Source organism: Giraffa tippelskirchi, chromosome 6 (genome assembly GCF_054371585.1).
Source record: "Giraffa tippelskirchi isolate mGirTip1 chromosome 6, T2T-mGirTip1v1.2.pri, whole genome shotgun sequence".
NCBI classification, from domain to species: domain Eukaryota; kingdom Metazoa; phylum Chordata; class Mammalia; order Artiodactyla; family Giraffidae; genus Giraffa; species Giraffa tippelskirchi.
In genome coordinates this window covers 100,429,078-100,442,044 of record NC_137280.1, presented here as the reverse complement: position 1 = coordinate 100,442,044, position 12,967 = coordinate 100,429,078, and the positions used below count along the sequence as shown (strand labels likewise).

The following is a 12,967-nucleotide window of genomic DNA, read 5'->3' as shown; positions in this document are numbered from 1 at the left end:
GTGTTAAGACAACCAAAATTAAACATTTTAATAGAGAATCAAACAGCACCAACAATCGTCAGCAGCTTTGTCTTAATGTTTACACTATATTCACCTTATTTTGAAAACACTATTACCACCCTCCTGTCATCACTGGAGAAGTTGAGCAGATCATTTTGTGGCCAACTGCCAGGTGTATAGGATAAAAACTTCTGGTTGTGTGGCCTGTTGGGTTGAATTCGTGCTGTTTTATCTTTATTCTTGTTTAAGCCAGAAAAAAAGGGGGGGCTGGGGAATATTCCAACATTTTTATTTTCCCAGCAATCCTTTATAATACCCCAGTCTCATGTTGTGATTTTAATAGACCTAAACTTGGACAGGCCACAGTTATATAATTAATCGCATTTAGATCCAGCTGTGCTTACTGATTGATCCACATTGGCCAGTGTGATCCCTGGTAGCAGTCAGGACGTAACTCCAGGATTTAGCATGCTGGCCCTAAAAAATCAGAAAGGATGCTGCTAAAAGAACAGAACTTGCATCCTGATTGTGCCTTTTGCTAAATCTTGCACCTCTAGCAAGTCCTTCTCTCCAAGAAAGGATGATCTCACCTGCCCAGTAGGGCTTGCCTTAAGAGTAACGCTTAGCCCCTGGTAAGTTGTTGGCTATATGGTTGTTTCAACTAATTTAGGTTAACAGCACCTGAGGCCACCTTTATTGTGTGCAGGTGCCTGGGTAAGGGCTCAGGGCACAGAAAGAGAAGCAGGTCACTGCTCTTTCCTCCCTGCTAGGACACCCTTCCCTAAGTCCCCCATCCATGTTCCTTTCTCCTCTTACAAGACTCCTCCCCACCCCCAGACTGTCTTGGGCAGAAACAAAAAAAGGGATTTTTCTTCTTCCCATTAGTCAGATTTCACTCTTGGGGTTGCCATATAATTTTCTTGTTATTTTTCTTAAAGATACTTGAGCATTGAACAAAGTACTTGAATATTAAAGTACTGTATGACTGCGGTAAAATCATTGTGTGTAAAAATTGTCTTAGGCATGTTTCTCCTTTACTTCTTATTCCTTCTCTCCTTTATGATAGGTTCCAGTCCCATTTAGAACTGAATCAAGAAGCAGCGAAGGTCTGGGGGCTTCCTGACGGCAAGCGCCCCCGCCCCAACTGGCTTATAGACAACCACTTACTATTACTCTGCTTTCAAAGCTTGACTGTCCAGTGTTTGCCTCTAAGGGTTTCAAACATGTTCAGATATCTGCTTCCCATGGAAAGCATCTGTACCATGGCAGGTTACATTGGGCTGGCCAGGGCCGCAGACAGGTAAGGCTCTCTAAAGGCACGAAGCAGAGGTAAGCATGGAAGTATGAAGCTGCCCACCTGAGCCCCTGGCCCCTTCACCTCGTCTTCTTGTCGTTCTTCTCTGGCCCTCCTATTCTCGTCTACCATTCTGTCCAGTCATTTCTCTTTCAGCTTAAATGAGTTTTTACTTTGCTGTTGCTCCCCAACCAGTCTTCATTTTCAGCCTTCTGTGTAACTGAAGAATCAAAATATATTATCGTCCCTCATCGGGTTAACGTTTTGTCTCTACGTGAGAGGGAAAGTCTTAAGTAGAGACAATACACCCATGTATGCACTAAAAATCATGCTATGAGGGTAGTTCCAGTTTCTCCTTCAGTAGGGTTTTGAAAATGGCTCAAGCAGAAAAAGCATAATAAGATTGTGGAAAATGCAGAGATCATGTCCCTAAATAAGCTGAAGTTCAAACCTGGGCTTTCTTAAAAAGCTCAAATCCAGATTCAATACACTAATGCTTTAAAAGCATCTAAATACAACCCTTAGCACATTAGTGGTCAGTGAACAATAACTATAATTATCTTCAAAGGAGTAACTATTTTAATCACTTATTTTAAATTTTTAAAATTGGGATAAGAAAGACTGGGAGCTGTAAACTCTTAAGTAATAATGGTTTCAAATAGTAGTCTTTCCCAGGTTCTTTAGAATGTGCACTGCCGCTTGCCCCCCAAAGAAGTTTTGGGCATTTTGTTTTGATTTTGTGTATTAGGTTAGTGTATGGGAGGTCTAAAAGCAAATGGTAATTTCTAGAGAAAAAAATTCCAACTGTGGATACTTTTTTAAAGTTCTGCTCTTAGATTTAAAAGAAGAATTAATTTTTTTAATATAACCCATTAATGACTGTTCCAATTATATTCTTGTTGCTGTCACCTAGCGGAGAGTTTGTGGTTGGAAGACAGAAGGGTGCATGACCACTCCGTTTATCCAGGGTGCACTCCTGCCACCTGGTGGTGACATTTATCATGCCTGCCCTTAGCCCATGAAAAAGCATTTTACCAAAGGGGCATTTTACAGGTGGCAGCCTGACTTTGCCTCTGCAGTTATCATCAGTGTGATGGGATGGCCGACAGCTCCTGTCTTCTGTCTTGCAACTACCATCTCATCTTACGAGAAAAGAAATACGACTGACCTAAAGTCATCCTGACATCTGAAGGCAGAGCTGCGACCCTCGGCATGAAGTCCTGGATCTGCATACTGTACATGATTACGCTAAAGCCAAAGGTAGAAGTGTTTTCAGAGATCACCCCTTTCCTAAACCTCCTCCAGTTGCTTCACATGCCAGGAATATTAAATAATTTTCTGCTTATTTCAGATACAGTATGGCCTGAATGTCTGCTTTTTTAGCTCTCTGTATTGAGTGTGTCTTTATTTTTAATTCCTCTTTTTCCTATATCTATTGTTTCTTACCAATTTTTCATTCTCCCCTCATGTAATTGAAAAATAATTTTATCATCTATGAGAAATCATTTTTAAAACTGTCATTATATAGGGCTATTAAATCTCAACCCCTCTGGATTTCTACTTACACACTGACAAAGGCACATAGATTGTGCTTTTTCAGAGGAAAGATAACTTTTTTGGTTTCTTCCAAATAATCACTTAGTCCAGGCTCTTGCCCAACTTGAGGTGAGAATATTCCACCGAAGTGAGCAACTTCAGAGACTGAACACAGCTTTCTGCCAGAGCAGTTGTTCTGCTCTCATTTTATGGACACGGTGACTCATGTACCTGATCAAATTTCCCTCTGTGCAGGCTGCTGGAAAAATTCAGGACCAAACTGGGCCTCTCTCCTTAAAAAGTATGAGGACTTCCTCGTGTGCTTTTCCTGTCCCGTCCTCATTCATGGCTCCATTTCACCGTCCATCCTGTGCTTCAGCTTCCTCACTGCCTCAAATCTAAGGTATCTCACACAGTGTTCTGCTTTTTAAATGCCTTAAACCTATTGAAAAGATGCTAAGAATACAGAGATAGGGTACAAGGACAACTGTGTGTGTGTGTGTGTGTGTGTGTATTCATTCTATATGCATCCATAGGTATATCAAAACCAAATACAAAATACTCTCCTTCAAAAGTTTTTGAAATTAAAAATATCTTATAAAGAAGGAAATGCTTTTTTTTAATATAAAATGCTCCCTAACTAGATTTTCTGAGCCAGAAGAAATGAGATTCATGACTCACAGTTTTACTTATTCTATACCACTGTTTTCAAATTCCTGACAAAGAGGAATTTGTCATTAAAATTAAACTTGCTCATTAAACCTGTTCATTTTTCACAATTAAGAAATAAGTGTTAAAATCTCTCACATTTGAATTAGCTTCAAGCTTGGTAAAACACTGTATAATTATCTGAATAATAAAACAATGGCTAGGCTAGATTCAAAACTTTATCAGCAAGTATGAACAAAAGAGCAGTTAACTAAGACTCTTTCTAAAACTATATTATTTAAAAGCCAAAACATTTAGAATCAACCCTTTATAGATAAAAGTAATTTTACTGCTCCTACTGCCATTGTTTTGCCATTTTTTAAATGTAATAGTCACAAATGTCTTTCATGAACCTAAACATAGCAAATTTTTTAAAAATTGTATCATCATCAACACATAGAGGCACAACTTTTAGGGCCTTTTTTTTTAGTTATTCAGAAAGATTCCCAGTGGACACCCATGGACATCAGTGTCTCATGCTACCCACACACCTGAAACTTTCCTTCTGGCCTTTATTGGCCTTCATATCATATAAATCAATGGATACAATCATACATTCTACATTTCATAATTTCAAAACCCTTCTGCCTCCGGAATCTCATTCATCTCAATGATAATCTTGTAAGATAAGTGTAAAACCTGCATTTTACAAGAGAAGAAATGGAGACTTAAGGTCATTAAAAGAATTGTCAGAAAGAAAAATGGAGTCGAGAGCTCAGATCTTCTAAACCTCGTTTGGTTGTTCTTTTCACTCTAGATTTTATTTTCTCATGACTGTAATGGGAGTTTGGTACACACCACCTGTTGACGAAAACAGGAGAAGTTGAACTCTCCTCCACCCACAGCCATTCATACAGCCACGTTCTTTTCCAGCCCCAGTCTCACGAGTCAATCTAGAAAATGCACAATTTAAGTAAGTGCAAACACAGTTGTGCCCAGAAGGCCGGTAAACCTGAATGTCATAAAGGTGCATTGTTTTGTCAGGTTAGATTCACAAGCCTTCTTTGTAAGATAAAAAGTAAACCCTGGATCCCACTATTAAGAATTCTCATGGATTAATGACTCTTTACCAGTATATAAGATTGATAGAATGTCTTTTTCCTATCACAACTTTCCAGAGTACAGGACCTGATAGATCCAACCTTGCCTTGGCTCATCCCTAAATTCACTGCCAGCCCCAGGATGCCCCAACTCCTCTAGAGTTGGGATAGGAGCCTAGTACCAGAGAAGCTGACGTCAGAGCTACTCTGAGGAGAACATGACCTCCTGCCCTGAGATGAATCCCTCAAACACCCACTCTTCAGGTAAGGTGCTTGCCAGGTAAGGCACCAAGGCACAGTCTGGCAGCAGCATTTGTTCATGCACTTTCCCCATCTTTATACATTCAAAAAACAAAAAACGCACCTTTTACATTTTACACTGACCAAACACTCTGAGTTGTTAACCATGGAGAAAAAGCAGAAAAAAAGAGAAAACTTTCCCTGTATCCTGGTTTTCGTTTCTCACCACCAGATGGCAGGTGAGCACCAGGATGTGAAACTCCTGCCGGGGCGGGTTGAGGACGCTCGTTCTTTGGTGTTGAAACAGAAATCCACACGAGCGAGTGGAGAATTTCCAAAGAATTGGAGTGCTTAACTGCTGACTCAGCCCTGGAGTGGCGAGCCCGGGGCCTGCAGAGCCCGTTGAGTGTGCATCAGCGCAGGGAAGTGACAGTAATTGGGGTCCCTTACTGCGAAGGCTTCAGACTGCGTGCGGTTCAAGCTGCGCAGCCGGAACTCATTAACCAAGTCCTCTGTGGTGTCTTTACTCAAACTGGGGTTCATGCTTGTTAAAAATGCAGGAACACAGGACAGCTAAACCGGAAACTTCATGTCTAACAGGCTCCCCCGGGTGATTCTTTCCTTCTTAAGCTTGGGAAAAGAACTTGAAGAGTGCAGGGTCCTGGGTAAAGTCTTTTCAAAGCTAGGGCTCGGGGTGTGGGGGCCCATGAGACTCCTGGGCTGCGCTGGGAGATGCGGAACACTCACTCCAGGCTCCCAGGACGCTCCGCTCCACTTGGTAGCATTTCTCTCTGGTACAAAGAGGCAGACATAGAGCTGTTAAGTCATCTCTTTGCCCTGGCACCTTCCCTCAGCTCTACCCTCTCCTCAGGAAAACAAAATTCATAAATAGTTTAACCCTTAAGATATTTTAAAACTGATCATGATTCAATAGATAGTTTATGATTAAAGCATTGAGCTGAAACTGGTACTGCATTTTAGACAAAATCTTAGTAACACGATTTTCAACTGAAGGAAGCCTCAGCCATCAGGGATAAGGAGGTACCCAGGTCTCATTCATCAGCAAGATTTTTGTGTGAGTCCGAGGTTGGCAGTCCAGCCATAACTGGCTCAAAAGCTGGTTTCTGGGCTTCAAAGTCAATCTGTCCGACCCTAGACATGCATAAGAGGTTTCAGTTCTACAGTCACCAACTTGAGTGAGAAGAAAAGTAATGCCCAACCTGCCTCCAGAAAAATAGTATTGAAGTAAATTCAGTTTAAAATCATTTATCAAGATTACTAATTCAACCAAGCCCAAATTTTAATTCTTAATTTTATTACCTAAATATCTCATTTAAATCTAAATGTACTTATGGAAAGGGGTGCAATTCTAAGAAGGACAAGCCTGTTTGGATAATTGAGCACACACACCCATGGCGGGAGGGAAAGCTACCTTCCCCCCTTGTTGTTCTGTAGCACCGATGCTATGGGGTGCTGGCTCCTGCAGGTAAGGTCACCCGCACAGTGGACTGGAGTTTCTAGCCATCAGCTCCCTCTTGAAGGTCCACATACCTCTCTATCATGTGTTTCTCCTGCATCTATGACTTTCCTTTGGCCAGATGACCTCTGAAGACGGTCACCAGCTCAGCCTCCAAGCTTGGTCCTCATAGAGCTTGAATTTTTAGTATTATTTCAAGGCAGGAAGACAATCAGTTTGATCTCTTATACCCGTTTTGAGTCTGTCCTGTTTTGTGATAAGAGCAGCATCTTTGAATGATATAATTTAGACCAGGACCCCTTGATCTCTGTGGAAGTCTCCACATCTGTCAATGCAGTTTGAGATTCCTATCACAACAGGAGATGGAAGAGATAACCTAGGGAAAGAGATAGAAATGAGTATGAATATTTGATTCTTCCCACTTCATCTTGCCACATATGCTTGTGCCCACGGAGGGTGAATCATCAGATTAAGTTCCTTTATTTCAACACAGTTCCTCTCAGGACCTGTCCACCAGGAAGTGGTTAATATTACCACCTTCACCAGACAGTAAGTAAGAGGTTTCTGGAATTCCCCTGAAGTGGTAGAAACCTTGTGGGAAACACTGAGTAAAATGTATTTGAAAAAAGGCAAAAGCATGGCCATGGAGCAAAGATCAACTGTAGCCAAGAGTTGGGGTGGTTTGAATGCATGACTAAAAAGGGGCAGCCTGAAGGAGCTTTTCAAGTGGAATAGTAATTCTGGTGACAGATACACAGCTCTATAAATGTGTTAAAACTTACCAAACCATGCACCAAAAATTTACCTCCTACAAACCCTGACTGTTCTCTTTCTTGCACTGGCAAAGCCTCTCTTTCTACTAGATGATTCCTCTCAACAGATAAAAATGTTAAAATATCCTGCATCTTTTAAAACCAGTCAAAAACAACAGCAGCAAAAAATAACATCATCACCCTATATTTCTCTCCAGCTACTGCCTCAGTTTTCTCTACAATAAATTTGAAAAGCATTTCAAATGAATTACAATACATTTGAAAGAAGTCTCAAAGTCATGTTTTCAACTTTCTCTCCTGTTATTCTCTCTTGAACTCATTCTATTCATACTTTTATTTCCATGAATCTACTAAAATTGCCGTTGCCAAGACGTTGCCAAGCCCAAAGGTCAGTTGCAATCCTCAACTACTCAGTTTGTTGAGAGCATTTGCCTGACGGATCCTCCTAAAAACATTTCCAAAATTTGGCCTCCAGATTATTTACTCTGTCATGATGCTTGAATGACTCCTTTTTATTTGCCTTTGCTGGATTGTCTTCAATTTCTCATCCTCTACATGTAGAGAGAGCATCCCAGGGCTCTATCCTCACATCTTCTCATCAACCCTCATTTCTGTAGTGACCTCACTCAACACCATAATTTAGATCCCGTCACTGGTAATTCCAGATACTCCATTGCCTGAGCTAGTCTCACAAGTCCAAATTTATATATACAACTAACTACTCAGTCTCACCAGTCAGAGGTCTAAATCGCCAATTCACTTTTGCCATAAGCTCTTTTGGATTATTACAGTAACCTCTTAACTGCTCTCTCTGCATTCCTGCCTCCCAGTCTCGTCTTAACATAACAGCTAGCTTTGTTGTTGGTATTTAGTCATCAAGTCATGTCTCACTCTTTTTGTGACCCCATAGACTGTAGTTCCTCTATCCATGGGATTCCCCAGGCAAGAATACTGGAGTAGGTTGCCGTTTCCTTCTTCAGGGGGTCTTCCTGACCCAGGGATCCAACTTGTGTCTTCTGCTTTAACAGGCGTTGTGTTGTTTTTTTTTTTAACTGAGCCACCAGAGAAACTCAACGTAACAGTTAGAGAGGCCTTTGAAAATTATAACTTAATCATGTCACTCTTCTGCTTAAAATCTTTCAATGCTTTTTGTTGTTGTAAACTGAAAGTTTACAAAACCTGTATATTGAATCCTAACCCCCAAAGGGATGCTATTAGGAGATGAGACCTCCAGAAGGTGATTAGGTCATGAGGGTGGAGCCCTCGTGAATGAGATTGTTGGTCTTAAAAAAGAGATCCCAGAAATCTCTCTTACACTTTTTGTCATGTGAGGATAATGGCCTTCTGCCCCCTTTCAGAGGGCTGTCAGCAGACCCCAACAATGCGGGCACCCTGATCTCAAAGCTGCAGCTTCCAGAACTCTTAAAAATTGAATCTTTGTTGTTTGTAAGCCATCCAGTCTATGATATTCTGTTATAGCAGCCTGAATTGCTTAAGCCACCTGTCTTATTCAGAATAAAAGCTCAAGTCCATGCTGTGACCTAAAAGTTTCACATGCTCTGGCTCCCACAATCTCTCTGACCTCATCTCCCTTTTTCCCTTTAGACTCCGGTCACACTGTACTCTTAGGTACTCCTTGAAGACACCAACTGTGTTCCCAGTGCAGGGCTGCTGCATTTACTGTCTTTCACTGGAAGAGCTCTTAGATGACCTCGTGGCTCTTCCACTCATTTATTTCAATTCTCTGCTCCAGTTCCTTGCTTTTTCAGAGTCATCCTCTACCCATTTGCCTAAGAATCTACTTTCCCCTAATCCTACTCCAGGTATCTCTCTCCCTTTCCCAAATGAATTTTCTCCATAGAACTTATCACTCCCGAACATATTTTGTTTTTCTTTATTGACTGTCATTCTACCTGTTTCTCCCTCACTCCTGCATGCCACCACCACCACCAGAATGAATGAGCCACAGGAGCGAAGAATTTTATTCACTGCAGTAGCTCCAGTACTTAATTAACTGATTGAATAATTATGTAACATTGACACTAAAATAGAAGTTTCACAAAGATTGAAAACTGGTGGCCCTATGTCTGCTTTTAATATTTTTAAAATGCACAGCTATAGTTAGAATTTTGATGAAGTTATCAGTTATGAACATTAGGATTTCACATCAGTGTGTGGTTTTATAACTTCTATTGAAAAATTAGAAATTGCCAATTTTAGTTGACCCTTGGTACGTTCTGGGCTTCCCTGATAGCTCAGTTGGTAAAGAATCTGCCTGCAATGCAGGAGACCCCAGTTTGATTCCTGGGTCGAGAAGACCCGCTGGGGAAGGGATAGGCTACCCACTCCAGTATTCATGGGCTTCCCTTGTGGCTCAGCTGGTAAAGAATCTGCCTGCAATGTGGGAGACCTGGGTTCGATCCCTGGGTTGGAAAGATACCCTGGAGAAGGGAAAGGCTACCCACTCCAGTTTTCTGGCCTGGAGAAGCCCATGGACTGTACAGTCCATGGGGTCACAAAAAGTTGGACACAACTGCGAGACTTACACGGGTACATTCTAGGCATTGTTGTTATTGCATTACAGGTGTTCCAAGAAATGATGGCACTTAATCATGAAACATCTCAGTGATGAAATATTGTAGCTGAAACACAGAAAGGTAAGACCTTTTCTAGAGTCTTCTATCTAGTTATCTGGGAGCTGGAATGCAAAGCGTTACAATTCAGATAAGTGCACCTTCACAGATCCTGCCTTTACCCTCTCTGAAGGCAGCATTCCTAAAACGCTATAAGCATTTGGAGCTCAGTGCCAGCCTCCCTGTTTAGTTGAAGCAAGCCTTTTATAACTTTGCCGCCTCCAGCCAGTTCTCTCCTTTACATCACCTACTTTAGCCCTGTATCGATTCACCAGAGCTTACAATCCTTATCACATTGAAATAGTCAGATTTGAATCAACAGTCATTTGAATGTCCATTTATATACAGTCACTTAAATCAGGTTCTAAATGTGATGAAAGGTAAGTAAAATACAATTCTTGTTTTTACAGGGCTTAAATTTTTTTCAGTGAGCACACATACATATTGTGTAACTTACAAACGGTAAAAGGCATTCATGAAAGAGCAGTACAAATGGTAAACTGCAGTAAAGTTCAGAGTTCAATGAAATGAATGTTTTATTAACCCCAGCCTTGCTATGGGGCAGGAATTTCATTTTTACTGATATATTCAAAGAATCTATAATACCTTGTGCATTATAAGTGCTCAATACACACTTCTGAAATATGGGACTCATACAAGAAATCTTATCTTCTTCTTGATTTGGCTTAACTTATGATTTCTCTTTTCCCCTTTTCATATGTTTAATGAGAAAGCACTTTTAAAAGGTAAACTGAGGAAATTTTTAAACTTAAGGGTATATTTGAGCAAAAATCTTTTCTTAATTTAATTTTTGTAGTATAGTTGATTTACAGTGTTGTGTTAATTTTTGCTATATTGCAAAGTGATCCAGTTATACGTATATATGTATTATTTTTCATTATAGTATACTATACAGTATAGTATAGAGAACAGTATACAGTATAGTATAGTATAGAGAACTTATTGTTTATCCATTATATTTATAATACTATATGAGCAAAAGTGTATTTGAATCAGATAGCACCCAACCAGAAATGATTAGCAGCTCTCTGCCATTGGGAGCCATAGGAAGGACTTTCAGAAAAACTGCAGAAGCAAAGAAAGGAAATGATTACATTAAGCATAGTTTAAAGCCTAGCTGGCTATCTGTGATTGGTTGTCCTTAGCATTTTGATTTCATAACCTTGAGGCATTTCCAGGCTGAGATATTGGTTTAGTTTCACAGGCTGCCATGACATAGAGCCCCCTCCATCTAATGGCCTCCTTGTTTAATTAATTCAACAGCTCAGAGAAAGTAAGTTTGAGAAATAATACATCCCAGTTGGCTCAGGGTAAAGAATCCACCTGCCAAGCAGGAGATGTGAGTTCCATCCCTGGGTCGGGAAGATCCCCTGGAGAAGAAAATGGCAACCCACTCCAGTGTTCATGTCTGGGAAATCCCATGGACAGTGGAGCCTGGCGTGCTGCAGTCCATGGAGTCACAAAGAAGACATGATATGATATGACTTGATATGACATGATATGATAGTCATGATATGACTTAGTGACTAAACAACAACAACATGAACACAAGTAAAGTACAGTGGCAGTTCAAAAGAAAAAAACATTCACATCTGTTTGCAGAAGATCTGAGGTTTCATGGAAGAAATGATCTTTGAAATAGGTCTGAAAGAACTAGTAAAATGTAAGTGAGCAGAGATAAATACAAGGATCTTCCAGGCCTATAAAAGTGAGTCAGACCAAATTGTTTGTATTATATGCCATGGAGTTTGGCAGCAGCTCAGGGAATTGAGTGGGTGAATGTTGATTATCTTTTGACATTTACTTGGCTTAAGAAAACAACTGAAAATGGATCTATGCTATAAAAAATTAGTAACTAAAGCAAAAGTAAAATTCTGGCTTTGATTTATTTACAGGGTGATCTTTGGCAGTTTTCCAAGCTCTCAGTCTCATGTAAGCAGATAGTTCTGTCAGATTCGTCTTTTTCCACCCAAAATCAATCCACAAAGATACTAGTTAAGGAGCAAGAGCCTGGTATTCGGCCTCAGTCAGTTGCCACTGGTGTGACCCTGGGCAAGTCACTCACTTAGCATGAACTTCACCCGCTAAAAACTCAGTAGTCATTCCTTGCCTTCCTCACAACAATGGAATGATCAAATGAGTGAACATACAACAAGAATTCCTTGTAATTGGTGAGGTGCTCTGCCAAAGAAAGGCGGCCTTATTCTGTCAATCTGTTGTCCCCCAGCAGCCTCAACTGTATAGTGGTGGCATATGTGAAAGGTATGCATAAAGAGCCGATGGTATAAAATGCATCTTCCCTTGTTAACATAGTCGATGATTCCCCTCAGGGCATATGTTTCTGGTCTATCTGGAATCCAAGTGACATTGTGCCTCTGTATTTCTTTGCTGTTATATGAAGGTATTATTTTCTATTTGCTGAGAAAGCCTTTAATTAGGGTAAAACCATTCAAAGTCAAATAGGATTTTGACATTTATGGAGTCACTCTGTGCCCAAGAGTAAATGTAGCTTAATTATTATGACATGGAAACTGGAAAATTCTTAAAGAGATGGGAATACCAGACCATCTTACCTGCCTCCTGAGAAACCAGTATACTGGTCAAGAAGCAACAGTTAGAACCAGACATGGAACAATGGACTGGTTCCAAATTGGGAAAGGAGTACGTCAAGGCTGTATATTGTCATCCTATTTATTTAACTTATACGCAGAGTACATCATGCGAAATGCTAGGTTAGATGAAGCACAAGCTAGAATCAGGATTGCTGGGAGAAATATCTGTAACCTTAGATACGCAGATGACACCACCCTTATGGCAGAAAGCGAAGAGGAACTGAAGAACCTCTTGATGAAAGTGAAAGAGGAGAGTGAAAAAGCTGTCTTAAAACTCAACATTTAAAATACTAAGATCATGGTATCTGGTCCCATCACTTCATGGCAAATATATGGGGAAACAATGGAAACAGTGACCGACTTTATTTTCTTGGGCTCTAAAATCAGTGCAGATGGTGACTGCAGCCATGAAATTAAAAGATGCTTGCTCCTGGGAAGAAAAGCTATGACCAACCTAGATAGCATATTAAAAAGCAGAGACATTACTTTGCCAACAAAACTCCATCTAGTCAAAGCTATGGTTTTTCCAGTAGTCATGTATGGATGTGAGAGTTGGACCATGAAGAAAACTGAGTGCCAAAGAATTGATGCTTTTGAACTGTGGTGTTAGAGAAAACTCTTGAGAGTCCCTTG

At 40.5% G+C, this 12,967-nt stretch overlaps 1 long non-coding RNA gene across 1 annotated transcript; it reads left to right on the top strand.

Moving 5' to 3' along the window:
• The first annotated feature begins 176 nt into the window (after positions 1-176).
• On the top strand, positions 177-11,305 carry LOC145510082 (uncharacterized). Its single transcript, XR_014056663.1, has 4 exons — positions 177-2,554; positions 3,086-3,233; positions 4,657-4,842; positions 9,653-11,305. It is a non-coding gene; the product is annotated as an uncharacterized LOC145510082 (long non-coding RNA).
• The last annotated feature ends 1,662 nt before the right edge of the window (positions 11,306-12,967 follow it).